This window comes from Heptranchias perlo, chromosome 24, assembly GCF_035084215.1.
Source record: "Heptranchias perlo isolate sHepPer1 chromosome 24, sHepPer1.hap1, whole genome shotgun sequence".
NCBI lineage: Eukaryota > Metazoa > Chordata > Chondrichthyes > Hexanchiformes > Hexanchidae > Heptranchias > Heptranchias perlo.
Genome location: NC_090348.1, coordinates 45,305,860 through 45,320,496, shown reverse-complemented (window position 1 = coordinate 45,320,496; position 14,637 = coordinate 45,305,860). Strand labels below are relative to the sequence as shown.

General features: G+C 43.5%; 1 protein-coding gene across 1 annotated transcript in view; it reads right to left on the bottom strand.

The window, feature by feature from the left end:
- snd1 (staphylococcal nuclease and tudor domain containing 1) overlaps positions 1 to 14,637 on the bottom strand; it is an 813,248-nt gene that overhangs the window by 759,426 nt on the left and 39,185 nt on the right. The window lies entirely within an intron of this gene.

The following is a 14,637-nucleotide window of genomic DNA, read 5'->3' as shown; positions in this document are numbered from 1 at the left end:
ACTAACTGAATTGTGGTCACTATCCCCAATATGGTCACCCACTAGCCCATCTTCATCTCCCAGGACTAAATCCAGAATTGCATCCCCTCTCGTTGGGCTTGTCACGTACTGGCTAAAAAAGTTCTCTGGACACCGTTCAAGAATTTTGCACCCTCTGCCCCTCACACTGTTTGAATCCCAACTGATGTTAGGGTAGTTGAAGTCCCCTATTATTGCCCTCTTATTTTTGCATTCAGAAATTTGCCTACATATTTGTTCTTCAATCTCCCTTTCACTATTCAGGGGTCTATAGTACACTCCCAGTAGTGTGACTGCCCCTTTTTTTATTTCTTAGCTCAACCCATATGGCCTCGATTGATGATCCATTTAGCATATCATCCCTTCTCACAACTGTAATTGATTCTTTAACTAATAATGCTACCCCCCCTCCTTTTTAAATCACCCACTCCATCCTGCCTGAAAACACTATATCCAGGGATATTGAGCTGCCAATTATCCCCCTCTTTAAGCCAGGTTTCCGTTATTGCAATGATATCATGCTGCCATGTGTCTATCTGTGCCCTTAGCTCATCTGCTTTGTTTGTAATATTCCTTGCATTGAAGTATATACCCTTTAACTCCATCAAATTCCTGTGCTGAACACTATTTAACTTTTGCTTCTTTTGCCTTTGAGTCGCTAACTAAGTCACTAACTGCTTTTCTACTTCCCGTTTCCTGGTCTGAATTTGTCCTATCTGTACCTGCCCTTTGGTTCCCATCCCCCTGCCATACTAGTTTAAACCCTCCCCAACAGAATTAGCAAATGCCTCCACGATGATATTGGTCCTGGTTCTGCTTGGGTGCAACCTGTCCAGCTTGTACAGGTCCCGCCTTCCCAGAATCGGTCCCAATGCCTCAGGAAATTAAACCCATCCCTCCTACACCATCTCTCCAGCCACGCACTCATCTCCTATTCTCCTATTTCTGCTCTCGCTAGCAGGTGGCACTGGGAGTAATCCTGAGATTACTACCTTAGAGGTCCTGCTTTTTAATTTATTTCTTAACTCCCAATATTCTGCTTGCAGGACCTCATCCCTTTTTTTAAACCAATGTCGTTGGTACCGCTATGGACCACGACCTCTCGCTGTTCACCCTCCCCCTTCAGAATGTCCTGTAGCTGCTCCGTGACGTCCTTGACCCTAGCACCAGGGAGGCAACATACCATCCTGGAGTCACGTCTGCGGCAGCAGAAACGCCCATCTGTTCCCCTTACGATGGAATCCCCTATCACTATTACTCTCCCATTCTTTTTCCTCCCCTCCTGTACAGCTGAGTCACTCGTGGTGCCACGGTCTTGGCTCTTGCTGCATTCCCCTGATAATCCATCTCCCCCAATATCCAAAGCGGTATATCAGAGAGGGAGATGGCCCCAGGGGACTCTTGCTGTACCTGCCTAGTCCTTTTACTCTGCCTGGCGGTCACCCATTTCCTTTCTGCCTGCGTAATCTTTAACTGCGGTGTGACCACCTCACTGAACGTGCTATCCACGATCTCAGCATCGCAGATGCTCCACAGTGAATCCACCCGCAGCTCCAGCTCCGAAATGCAGTTAGCTAGTAGCTCTAGTTGGACACACTTCCTGCACGCATGGTCACCAGGGACACCAGTAGTGTCCATGGCTTCCCACAATGCGCAGGAGGAGCATATCACGGGTGTGAGCTCTGCTGCCATGATACGCCTTAGATTCCCCTTAGAAACTCCCTTTAAGGAGTTTACTCCTTAAAATTACTCTTAATTTAGAGAGTGTTAACCTTGATTCACTAAAAGGCACTACTTGCTATAAGACCTGCAGAACTTACTTTTCTTTTTACTTTAGTTGCTGCACTGTAGAATAGTAGAAATACTCACCTGAACCTACTTACCAATCAGCTGCCTCCCCTGCGCCGCATCACTTTTTCACTGGTGATGTCACCTCTGGGTCTCCGCGTGGGCCTCCGCGTGGGCCTCTCCACTTTTAAACTTGGCAACGCTCTGGTGCTCCTCCCAGGTCCGCTCCCCGCCGGTTCTAACCTTTCCTCAAGCCTCACTAGGGATCAGCCTCATGGTCCTACTCTACACTGCTTCTCGGGCTTATTTCCTTTGTGCCTTAGTGTTAAAACTGGCCTCAGCTTTCAAAGTATACTAAACAGCTTCAGCCTGACTACCTCAGACATACTCTGATTTGCCAATATAGTTCAGCATTCTATTCTTGAATGACTGAACATTGTTGAATCTAACTATCAGGCACCATCACTCCCCAATCTCGCTCAGGCTCTTCAAGCTAGTTCAAAACCATTTCCTTAAGTATGTGCCCCATTTTTTTCTCCTTCCAATGTGTTAAACAGTGCACTTATCTGTATTGAATTTCATCTACCATAGTTTTACCCAAGAGTTGTCTAGGTCCTTCTGGAGTCACATTGCTGCTTCAGATTCTACTGCCTGCCCTAGTTTAGCAGCTGTCTGCAGTGCTTTTGCTTAAACTAGAAAACTGGATCAACACAACTTACACCATGCAGGCTACCAACAGATTAAGCTCACGCCAACTGAACAGAAGAAAGTTAGAAACCCAAACAAGTGCCAGCTGTCCGGAAAGCTCATAATCGCAATCACAGGAGTGAGTGCTTCTGGATCCCATTCTAGCAGTTTATGGAGGAGAACAGTATACAAACATGATGGACATGCTTAACCAGAACTTGAGATTCAATTTGCCACATCATAGAATCATACAGCACCAAAGGTGGCCATTCAACACATCGTACCTGTACCGGCTCTTTGAAACAGCTATCCAATTAGTCCCACGCCCCTGCTCTTTCCCCGTAGCACCGCAATATTTTCTTTTTCAAGTATTTATTCAATTCCCTTTCAAAAGTTATTAAATCTCCTTCCACCACCCTCAGGCATTCCAGATCATAACTCCAGGAGTAAAAAAAATGTTCTAGAATCCAGACAGAATTATCCAGGCTCCCTTTCAAACTTGCTTTCTCAGCTGTGATCTTTCCTCCCTACCATCAGCCTATTAAATCTGTGTTACATCCTTTCCATGATTTTTTTAAAAAATGTATTCAGGCCAAGGGTGTCCAAGCAAGGCCGGCATTTATTGCCCTAGCCTAATTGGCGTTGGTGGTGAGCCTTCTTGAACCGTTGCAGTCTGTGTGGTGAAAGTGCTGTTAGGTAGGGAGTTCCAGGATTTTGACCCAGTGACACTGAAGGAATGGCCAACACGTGTTCAAGTCGGGATGGTATGAGACTTGGGATGGGAATTTGTTGGTGTTACCGTGCACCTGCTGCCCTCATTTTCTAGGTGGTAGAGGTTGTGGGTTTGGGAGGTGCTGTCGAAAAAGCCTTGGTGAGTTGCTGCAATGCATCCTGTAGATAGCACACACTGCAGCCACGGTACGCCAACGGTGGACAGAGTGGATGGGATGCCGATCAAGTGGACTGCTTTGTCCTGGACGGTGTCAAGCTGCTTGAATGATTTTGCAGCTACGCCCATCCAGACAAGTGGAGAGTATTCCATTACGCGCCTGACTTGTGCCTTGTACATGGTGTGGCTTTGGGGAGTTATGGGGCTGAGCCACTCGCTGCAGAATACCCAGCCTCTGACCTGCACTATAACCACGACATTTATGTGGCTGGTTCAGTTTAGGTTCTGGTCAATGGTGACCCCCAAGATGTTGATGGGGGAATTCGGCAATGGTAGTGCCATTGAATATCATGGGGAAATGCTCTTTGTTGGGGAGGATCATTGCCTGACTTGTGTGGCATGAATGTTACTTGCTATTAATCAGCCCAAGGCTGGATGTTGTCCCGGTCGTACTGCATGCAGGCATGACCTGCTTCATTATCTGAGGAATTGCGAATGGAGTTGATCATTGCGCAAACAGCCCCATTTCTGACCTGGTTCTAATATTCTCTCTATAATGGGGTACCCAAAACCACAGACAATACTCAAACTGCATGCAACCTTACCAATGCCTTGTATAGGTTCATTACCTCCCCTTGCTGTTGCATTCAATGCCCCTATATATAAACTTGGGACTTATTTGCATTTAAGTATTTTCCCACCAAAATCCTGCTTTAAAAGCCTAAAAACGTCCAAGGGAACAAAAAAAATCTAACTGATGAAGTAGGTTCTGATTTTTCACTTTAAAGAAAAGGCTGAGGAATAGACTAATTGAAGTCACTGGATCAAAAAAAAGACTGCAAATAGGGTCTAACAAATTTGTGAAATCATCTTTCCAGAATCAGTGTTTTAATATACATAACAGTGCATTCTGCGTCCAAACAATGACGGATGGGTGTTTAGTAGATGGCATTCAAGTAGTGTTAAATTTATATATGCTAATTAAGTTGGTGAGAAAATGTTGGTCTAAATAAAAGGACAACTCCTCGACTGCATTGTGCCCTGAAACTGCCCTACCACTTGCATTACCTCTGCAATCACTCTTCATACTCTTTTAGCTCGTTCTAACCTACTGCACACAACACCCTGTATACTTGAAGTAATTCAAAAAAACAAGTATTTTATGCAATTGGTTCTGCACTAACTCCCACTGACAGCATTAGATTAGCACCGGTACACACTGCCATGGGATGCTCTTGAAATTAGTCTTCAGTCGCCGTCAACAGAAGTGAGCGTGCAATCAACCGAATAAAAAATACCCAACAACTGAAAATGCATAGGTTTCAAACTCAAGTAAAACATGGTGCTCCTTGAAATATTCCTATGAAAAGACTTGACAGTAGCATTACATGCAATGACCATATCTGCATGTGTAACAATTTCTGTGGTATTGTTGTTGTATACAGAGATGCAGAAATCAGCTGTATGAACATAAATATGCTCTCTATAAATGTAAAGGCAGCTGAGGATAGCTCATAAATAACCATCTGCCTTCGGTACTTCTGACTTCCAGAAGGTGTCAGCAGTGTGTTAATTAAGCCAGGAGGATGTTGTTTGGTTGGGATGAACAACTCCTTCCTCTGAATCATTCAAGCTGGAAATGGCTGGAATTCAGTATAGAGACCAGGAACTTGAAAGGCAAAATGGTATATGTAAGCTGCCAGTATGCAGGGGAGGGGGCTCTACAGAAAAAAAGACAGAACACGTGGGGACCAGATGAGTGCTGGAACATGTTACTGACAGTTTATTAAAACAGTCGCTGCTGTCCAGAGGGCATAGATACCGGCCCTTTAAGCAGCTTGGCTTTTGCTTTGCTTGCTTGAGTGTATCTGCATGAAGCCTGCTCCATGGGTAATGTCAATACTATGCAGTGCATTCACCAGGATCTCTGAAGCACAACTGTGAGAAACACTGAGCAATACAATTACAAACTTTGTCCTTCCAAAACTTGGACTGTGCCTGGAGAGCTTTTTGAGCTGTATCATACTAGGGTGAAAAACTGGTGGTTACAGGTCTATCAGTAGTGGCAGTAAGAGAAAGATCACAAGGATAGAAGCACACAACATTCAAGTATTCTGATATTTCTCCCCTCCTCCCCCCATGGAGTATTTGCAACAAGCAGCTAAATAAATCCAATGGTAACACTGACTTTTCCTGATCAGTTGATTGAGAAACTACATTTCATATTTATATAGTGCCTTTAACATAAAACATCCTAAAGGCACAAGGAAAAATGGGAAGAGCTAAAGAAAAGATGACAGAATGGGTTTAAAGGAGCGTGATAGGAGATGAGGGAGGTGACAAGCAGACAGAATTAAGAAAGGGTATTCCAGAGCATGGGACCTAGGCTACTGAAGTCACAGCTTTCAGCTCACTTCTCTCCAAGTCGCCAACCAGGAAGTCACACTGCTTAAAACTGTGCAGGGGCATACAGTACACATTTGAAGTGGTGCAGACTGCAGTTTGGTGCAAGAAACTGCAATGTACATTTTACAAGGAAACTGCTGGGGCTGTGCATTAAATCAGCTAGAATTCTTGGGGTGTGGGGGGCAAACTGCTTTATTTATAGAATTCCACAGAAATGTGACATTTTATTAACTGAAGAGAGGACAGCAGAGTAAACCTAAATATAGGTTTATGGTGCCTTGCGGGGCATGCTCTGACCAAACGTTCGGACAGGTTCATGTCAGCAAAAGATAAATACTGCTGCTCAAGCAAGCAGAAAGCTGCAGCAGCCAGGTAGAAAGGAGATAGAGATAGCATCTCTTCAGTGCTGCCAACAGCCATTGTGTTCAGATTAGGGTTTTTGAAAAGCATTTAACAAGACACAATGTTGGATCAGTATGACAACCAAACACAGGAACACGTTACCCTCTTTGAATACTGGCATCACAAGTCAGAACCAAGAAATTATAAGCCCATTAACTTAACTTTGATTATAGGCAAGTTACTGGAGGGCATCAGGAGCACTATAGGGCCACCTTGACAGAAGGGCACATCAGCAACACTCAACATGCCTTTTGGAAAAAGGTGGTTATCTCTTGCCAACCTGATTGAATTTTTCAAGGAAGTTTGACATCATATACCTGGATTTTGAAAAAGCTTTGACAAGGCGCTACACAATACACTACTTAATAAAGATAGAGCCCTGGTGAGCAGATCTTGGGCTGGATAAGGAATTAGCTGCATTCTCATAGGCAGACAGTTGCTATCGACGGTCATGGTTCTGCGCTGTTACTAGTGGAGGCCCACAGACATCAGTATTAGGGCCACTGTTCTTCACAATCTTTATTAATGAACTGGATGGAGGTGTTGGGGGAACTATCAGCAATTTTGCACATTATACAAAAAAAAGAAAAATAGATTTCAAGTAGATCTAGATGCAATGGGGGAAAAGGGTCCAGAGTCTGGCAGATATCATTTAATATAGATAAATGTAGTGTTATGCATGTGGCTAGGGATAATGTCAAACATGTGTAAATTGTACAGTATTCCACAACTTAGACTGTTGAGGGAGAAAAACCTAGGTTTATAGTACATAAATCACTTAAGGCTCATATAGTGCCCCGAGGCTAAAGCAAAAGCAAATAGAGTATTAGGATGCATTGCTAGGACAATCCAAAACAAAAGACATTGAACTGTCCTTGTGTAAGATCTTGATTAGGTCTCATCTAAAATACTGTATCCAGATTTGGTCCCCTCACATGGGAGGTAATAAAGGCCCTGGAAAAGGTCAAGAGATGGGCCAAAAGATTGATATCCAGTTTAAAGGCCCTTAGTTGCCATGATTGGATGACAGCGCTGGGTCTTTTTACTCTAACAAAGCACAGACTTGAGGTTTGATTGAGGTCTTTAAAATAACGAAACGATTAGATCTATCAGATAGGCTATTTTATTTAGGCAAGTTAGGGAGGACCGGGGACATGTAAGTTATGCAAGCATAGAACTAGGTTAAATATCAGGTGGTTTTTCTGTTCAGAGGTCAACCTCTGAAACAAGTTGCTGGTTCATGTAGTGAGCGTGGATTCTTGAAGTGTTCAAAAAGGAAGCCGGACGAGATTCTAACTGTGGCAGACATCACAGCGCACAAAAGGAAAGTGTGGTCTCCTAGGTATTGCTTGATTGACTTCAGGGATTGGAAAGGAATTTCTTAGATTGTTTTCTCCCTGAATTGGCCTAGGGTTTTTTCTTTGCCTCTCCTGGTAACTTCATTGCAGCTCCACAGGTGCCAGCAACCCTCTGGTATGTCTTCCAAGTGGCCATTCTTAATGTGTGAATATAGACAATGAGTATCAGCACACTATTTACCGAAGAGGCAGAAGCACACACAGGCAAACCCAATCTTGTACTCCAGACATCCACATGGCCATGTTCCACCACAGATCAATGAAAGGCAATTAGGAACAGATACCCTGATTGATTTATCCCCTGCTTTACTCAAAGCTACTGACACCAACTTAATTTCCAGAGGGAGGTAGTATCAGTTTCACATTACAGCCAAGTTATTAACCACACTGTCCAGTGGAGTATTTGGCAGGTCGCTACTCATCTCTATAAACCTTCAGTTGCTTTGTAACCAGACACTCACCCAGCTCCCCTTTTAAGAATGATAACATAGCACTCACTACTTTTGATGGATCGGCTACACAAGTCATTATGGTGCAAAATGGTGGTTATATAGTCCAAAAACAATGCTATAACTTTGCAACAGCCAGTCTCAACAGTATTAAGTGCAGAATCCTGCTGCACTTGCTTTCACAGAAAGTACATCAAGGGTATTATTTTACAGTTCTGAAGTGAAATTGCAGGGGGAAATTAAAACAGCCTGATTAAATATTTACACATTTACACCCACTGCCCTCAGCTGCCATTTCACAACTTGTGGGCCGAGACATGATTGATAACAAGAAAGAAAACCACAATTAACAATCTCACATCCTAGCCCTACTCAACAGCAGTGCCTGTTATTGCTGGAAATGAATAGAACACAATTGACGAGAATTATTGAACACTGGATTACAGAAAAGTACCATAAAGTTATACAGCATTCTGGGAGCTTTTTACTCATCTTATGGCACTGATTTGTGCTGGAATATAGTTCCCCACTTCATTACTTCATCCAAGAACACCTTTACAAGTGAGCCTCGGCAGTGAGCGATGGCAGACTACATTCCAGGCCAACTGTAATGTCCGGACCACCCTACTTAAGATCAGATAACAACGCACAGGCCAAAGATTGAACACAGGAGCTTAGTGGGTGAGAATGGATCAGATCTACCCAAGGTGGAGCACTTACCAGCTATCCACAGATAGGGCAAAGATAGTATCACCGCCATGAATAAAGTACTCCCTAACTTAGGTATTCTGAAACAAGTAAAGTAACAGCTAGCCAATATGTGGTGTATTCTTGTAAAACCAGCTTTCCTACCCAGTGGAGTGTCTCCATATATAAAGCAGACAACCACTCTGCTTAGGTCAGTGACCAGCACCTCTTGGAAGGCAGCAATGACAAAAGTTCAGTACTTGCCACTGCTGAACTTTGCTGTCCGACTTGCCAGTCAGCATCCAGGAGCAGCCCGGACTCCAATATGGAAATATAGAAAATCTCAAGGCTGGAAGTGACCAGAGGTCTGATGACTACTCCTTCCTGCTGCCCTAGCAATTGTTTGATCTGATTCGCTTGAGGAATTTAATTGATCATGACTCCCACAGAAAACCTACTGAAGGGCTTCATCACTAATACCGTTGGCTAGGAAAGGAAATAAATATTGTCACCACCTCAGTTTTAACTTTGCAAAATATGTAGCATTTGAGGAAGGGGGGTGAAATATTGCTTTTAACAGATCAGCTTGGCTCAGTTGGTAGCCTCTTGATGAAGTAAGATGGTTGTGGTTTCAAGATGCATTCCCGAACTTCATCTCATAACCAAAGCTGGCATTCCAGCACAGAACTGGCAGTGTGCCACACTGTCAGAGCAGCCACTCTTCAGATGAGTTGTTAAACCAAGGCATGTCTGCAGATGTTAAAAATTCCATGGCACGAAGAGGAGCGGGGAGTTCTTCCTGGCCAACATTCTTCCCTCAACCATCACCATCAAAAAATGAAACGGTCATTCATTTAATGTTTGTGGAGTCTTGCTATGGACAGAATGGCTACAGCATCTGCCAACATGTCACTGCATTTAAAAACGCAATGTATTTTGAGATGCTTTCCATGTACAAGGTGCTATATAAAATGCAAAGTATTGCCTCCTCCACCTCCTAACATTCCTCCTTAAAAGGCTGCCAAGATACGACCACACTGAACCCAACCATGTCAGTTGTCCAGCCAACGAAATAGATCACAGCCTGCATTCACTTCCTAACTCAAAATCTTGACGAATGGCTTTAATTTTCTTGATTAAAACCTTTAATTGATTAAAAAGTTATCAGTGAAGCTCCAAATCTTTATTGTGTGCACACACAAGTCCATCCACTACCAGGTCACAGACACTCATTCAATCTACAATCAATACCCTCTACCTACATCTATCTGGCCCCAGCAGCTGCCCCCTCTCTCCAACAAAGGAAAAGCTGCTTAAATTACCACTGCCCTTCCCCTAGAGTCCTGCACCTACTTGCTGGGGCTCAAATAGCAATTATTCACCCAAGTTTCAGCAGGCTGTTTGGCCAGTGATCTAAGCTTGATCCTATCCTTGCCCAGTGTTGACATACAGAACATTTGCTGGATAGTAATGAGTGAAAACCCTGGCTGATTTTCATCCCCCGCCACCACCACCAGGCACAAGTGCTAGCTGCTGTATCTCTAAGAAAACAGCTTCAACAAACTTGCTGCAACTCCCTCCAGTGGCTCAGTGTGCCTCCACACAGATGAGGTATTAAACCACACAGACCACAGTTTGCTCCTTAGTCTGTGCAGTTACCCAATTTCAGCCCAAGGAACTACAATTAGCCTCAGCACAAGTCAGCCAGGATTCCCATTTCCAAATGCTCTCCAGTGACCCCTGCTGGAAAATGCATGCCTGTGGACAACAGGCAAGGAGGACAGGATCGAGTTCAAATACATGGTCCTCTACGGTGAAACAGCCATGCCAACAGGTCATCCAGGCTCACACAAAGAATGGCAACTTGAGTGAAATATTAGCCAGTGCCTTAAGAGGGAAGAAATAAAGGAGACAACTGGTGAGAAAAACACTCTCGAGCTGTTCTTGCATCATTGAACACACTGAGGGATATTTAAGCTGACCTGTTACACCCGCATATCAGCTAAGGTTACCTCTGGAGTACATCCCAATTCCAGACATTAATCTGTGGGTGGACTGTTTGCAGAGTGAGCAGGAGCATAAATACCAGTGAGTTGTATTAAATGGACATATTCTGGGCTAGACAGACAAATCCTTCAACCATCCACATAGAATCATACAGCACAGAAGGCGGCCATTCGGCCCATCGTGCCTGTGCCACTGGAAGTGGAAAAATGGTAGGGTCATATTTGACAGTACTATTTCCGGCACTTACCATCTTTAAAGGAGGTATAACTGTACAATGGAGCTCTGCAGAACAATTCAGGAAAATGAGGAAATCTTGCAGTTACCTTCAGCTGACATTTAAATCAACAGCACCCTCTAGTGATAGCACTGAGTCATACTATCTATTTTACTTTATTCCAAAGTTACTTGCGCTAAAATTGCAGTATTGAGGTCTGCTGGTGCAGCCCCTGATCTAAACCTCGCTACATAGATTGTAGTGTTTTATTTTGTTTCCCTTGATCTCAGGCTATGACATTGCCGATTCGGTCCAACACACTCAAAACAGCTAAACCAGCACGTAAGACAAATTCTCGTAAGTGTTTCACCGCCAACGGTGTCCCACCAAAAGTGCCGCAGCCATTAGGAAAGCAGCTCCTGCCTGCAACGTCCCAGGACCAGGCCAGGAAAAGAAAGTCACCCCCCAGCGACATGCATGCATTGTAAACGGCCAGTGTCACAGCAGGTCACCCATCTGCTATTCACCCCAGGATACCACATTGACATATGGGGAATTTTTTTTTCCTTCTTTAAAGGATTCCCCCCCCCCCCCATTTGTTAAATTGAGATAATTCTCCAAATATTATAATGAACCAAGAGTACCAGTGAAGCACCTGGAAGTAGCCACTTCTGCAAAGAATGGAAGCCGAAAGGAAAAGAAAAACATCTGGCATCAAAAGTATCAAAAAAGTATATAACTTTAAGGGAATTGGATAAATACTTGAAGCATGTACAGGGCTATGGAGAAAGAGCAGGGGATGAGACTAATTGGATAGCTCCTTCAAAGAGCTGGCACAGGCACGATGGGCTGAATGGCCTCCTTGTGTGCTGTATCATTCTATATACAACTGATTGTTTTGAACAGTAACTTATGTAGGCAAACTTGACAGCCATTTTGCATACACCAGGATCCCATCAACAGTGAGACAAATAACCAGTTAATCTTTTATTTGGTAGAGTTGCAGGAGGAAGATATGTTGGTCAGGACATCAGGAGAACTCCCTGTTCTTCTGTAAAGAGTGCCATAGGATGGTTAACATCCACTTGAATCAGTAGAACAGGCAGTAGAATGATTTAACATCTTATGCAAAGAATGGCATCTCCCATTACTCAGCATTTGGCCTAGATTATGTGTTCACATTCTGGTGTGAGGTTAGAAGCAACATCCTTCTGATGCAAGTGTGCGAGCAACTGAGCCAAGCTGACCATTTTAAACATCTCAATCAGTACAAGTGATTCTTTTTTTTAAAAAGTGTGTTCCATATAATTTCATAGATGGATTCAGTACACAAGTTAATAACCCAGCAATATTGCACTTTTGGGTCTGTGCAGTGAATTTCTTTCGAGCTTGCCCCCCTAAATGCCGCATGGCACTCATACTACCCAAGCGTATCAAGAGATTGTCTTGCTGATTTTCTTTATACCAGCAAAATATACCCAGTGTTCTCAAAATGCACACACTGCCTTGTGCTGCCATTATTTTTTTCTGAACGAAGTCATCTCTCCTGTCAGTTCCATTCAATCAAGAGAAAGCAAAACAGCCAAATCTGCAATCCATGCACAAATCTAAACGCAGAGTACCATAAACACCTCCGCACCAACTGCAGTGTGAGCAGCTGCATGCTCCCTGCTCAGGCCGCTCACAGTATGTAGTGCACCAAAGCCACCAACACACAAGGATATATCTCTGCTACCTTGTATCACAAACTTTTAAACAAGGGTCCATGAAGGTATCTGCCTGGGGTGGACTAACATGCATCATGAGCAGAGTCTTGAATTCGATATTCTACATATTTTCTGTATTTGTTGACTTAACAGAACATTACTTCTGGTGTTTTACAAACATCTGCAATGACAAGCATCTTTCCTTTGAATAGCTGACACTGCCTCTTCTGGAAATAGGGCTGCCAATGTTTGAAGAGGGGGTGATCAGGACCTGCTTATAATAGGATTGGGAATCTGCATACCTAAACTAAAAGTATACAGGCTGATTCCTGTATGTTGGCCATCAAAACACAAACTACCGAAGTTTGAATCTTGCAACCCTGTAATTTCTGTCAGGATTCAATGTCCATGGATTGAGAATACATCTTAAGTCAATTTGCATGTGTTTTTTAAATTTAAACTGGGATGGTGGTGGTGATTTTGGGGGGGGGGGGGGTGGGAGAAGAGAACTGAGTCAATATTTGTAGAGTCTGCTCCACAAGAAAAGCTTAGCACTTCCTCCAAAGTAATTAATCCATCTCATCACCTATTAGGTGATCAGCATCCACTAATTCCACTATGCTGAGTTTAGGGGATGAAGACAGCTAACCACAACAGTTTTCAGTTATGGTCAAGCTCAGCGCAGTTTGAAATCCCAAACAAGCAGACGCCTCTGTCCTGAAATTGTACATTTGTTTCCTGTAAACACATTTCTTTCTTTTTGAAAGATGGGTATGAACGCACATCTACCCAGACATGAATTCAGGGGTCATCTGTCTCAGTTATAAAACAGGTAAGATTCCAAGACCTATTTCTCAATCCACAGGCAGTGGATCCTGATAGAAATAACTGGGTCACAAGATTCAAACTTCCGTAGCTACCAAGTTCTGTTGATGGCCAGCTCACAGGGGCCAGCCTGTATATCTTAAATACACAGATTCCCAGCTACATTATAAGCAGGTCTTACACCAAAACCATACAAATCCACATAGTCAAAGGAAAACTTGCTGTATACATTACAACAATTAAAGAAAAATAGACTGGTTAAAAGCAGCTATCAAGACTTAGATTGGAAATTAATGTATTTATAAAAAAATGGTTTGGTTAAATAAAAAAATAGTAATGTGCAGAATCAGCCCTCAGTGCCAATTATTTCCGGTTGCTCATGGATGGGTGAAGTGATATGGCATTGCATGACTTAGATCACAAGCTCACTGGTAAGGGCAAGTCCTTGCTCCCCATGAACTGCAAGTGCAGAGTGTATAAGAGCATATCATGAGCTATACAGCAGGCCTGCCAACTCACATCAGCAGCTGTGAAGTGGTGAGCACCTAGCAGCACAGGACTAGATACACTCTTGTTGGATGAGCAGTGAACCTTTTTGTTGCTAATGGTGTAGGAATTCCACCGTGCCTCACTTCACAAGATGTAACAAGTTAAACAAACTACTAAACAGCTTACTCCACAAATGTTTTTACAGAAGCAAGCAAGCCCAAAAGCAGGCATCCAGGGCCAGTTCTCAAAGGGTTAAACAAGCAAACTAGTAAGACCCATTGAAAATCTTGCATGATTTAGGGTTAAAAAAACACTTCACAAGAGCAAGAACAGTAATTTCTTACGCAAGCGACAGCTGACCACCTTTCCAGGTGACTGAAATATACACTGGCAATGCCTCGATTTAAAAATTCTCATCCTTGCTTTCAAATCCATGCGTGGCCTTGCTCCTTCCTATCTCTAACCTTCCAAGATCTCTGCGCTCCTTCAATTCTGGCCTCTTGCACATCCCAATTTTCATCACTCCGCCATTGGCAGCCATGGCCCCAAGCTCTGGAATTCCCTCCCTAAACCACTCCGCCTCACTTTCTGCCTTTAAGACACTCCTTAAAACCTACCTCACCTGTTCTAATATCTACTTATGTGGCTTGGTGTCAAATTTTGCTTGACAATGCTCCTGTGAAGCCCCTTTGGGTCAGAATGGAGAGATTAA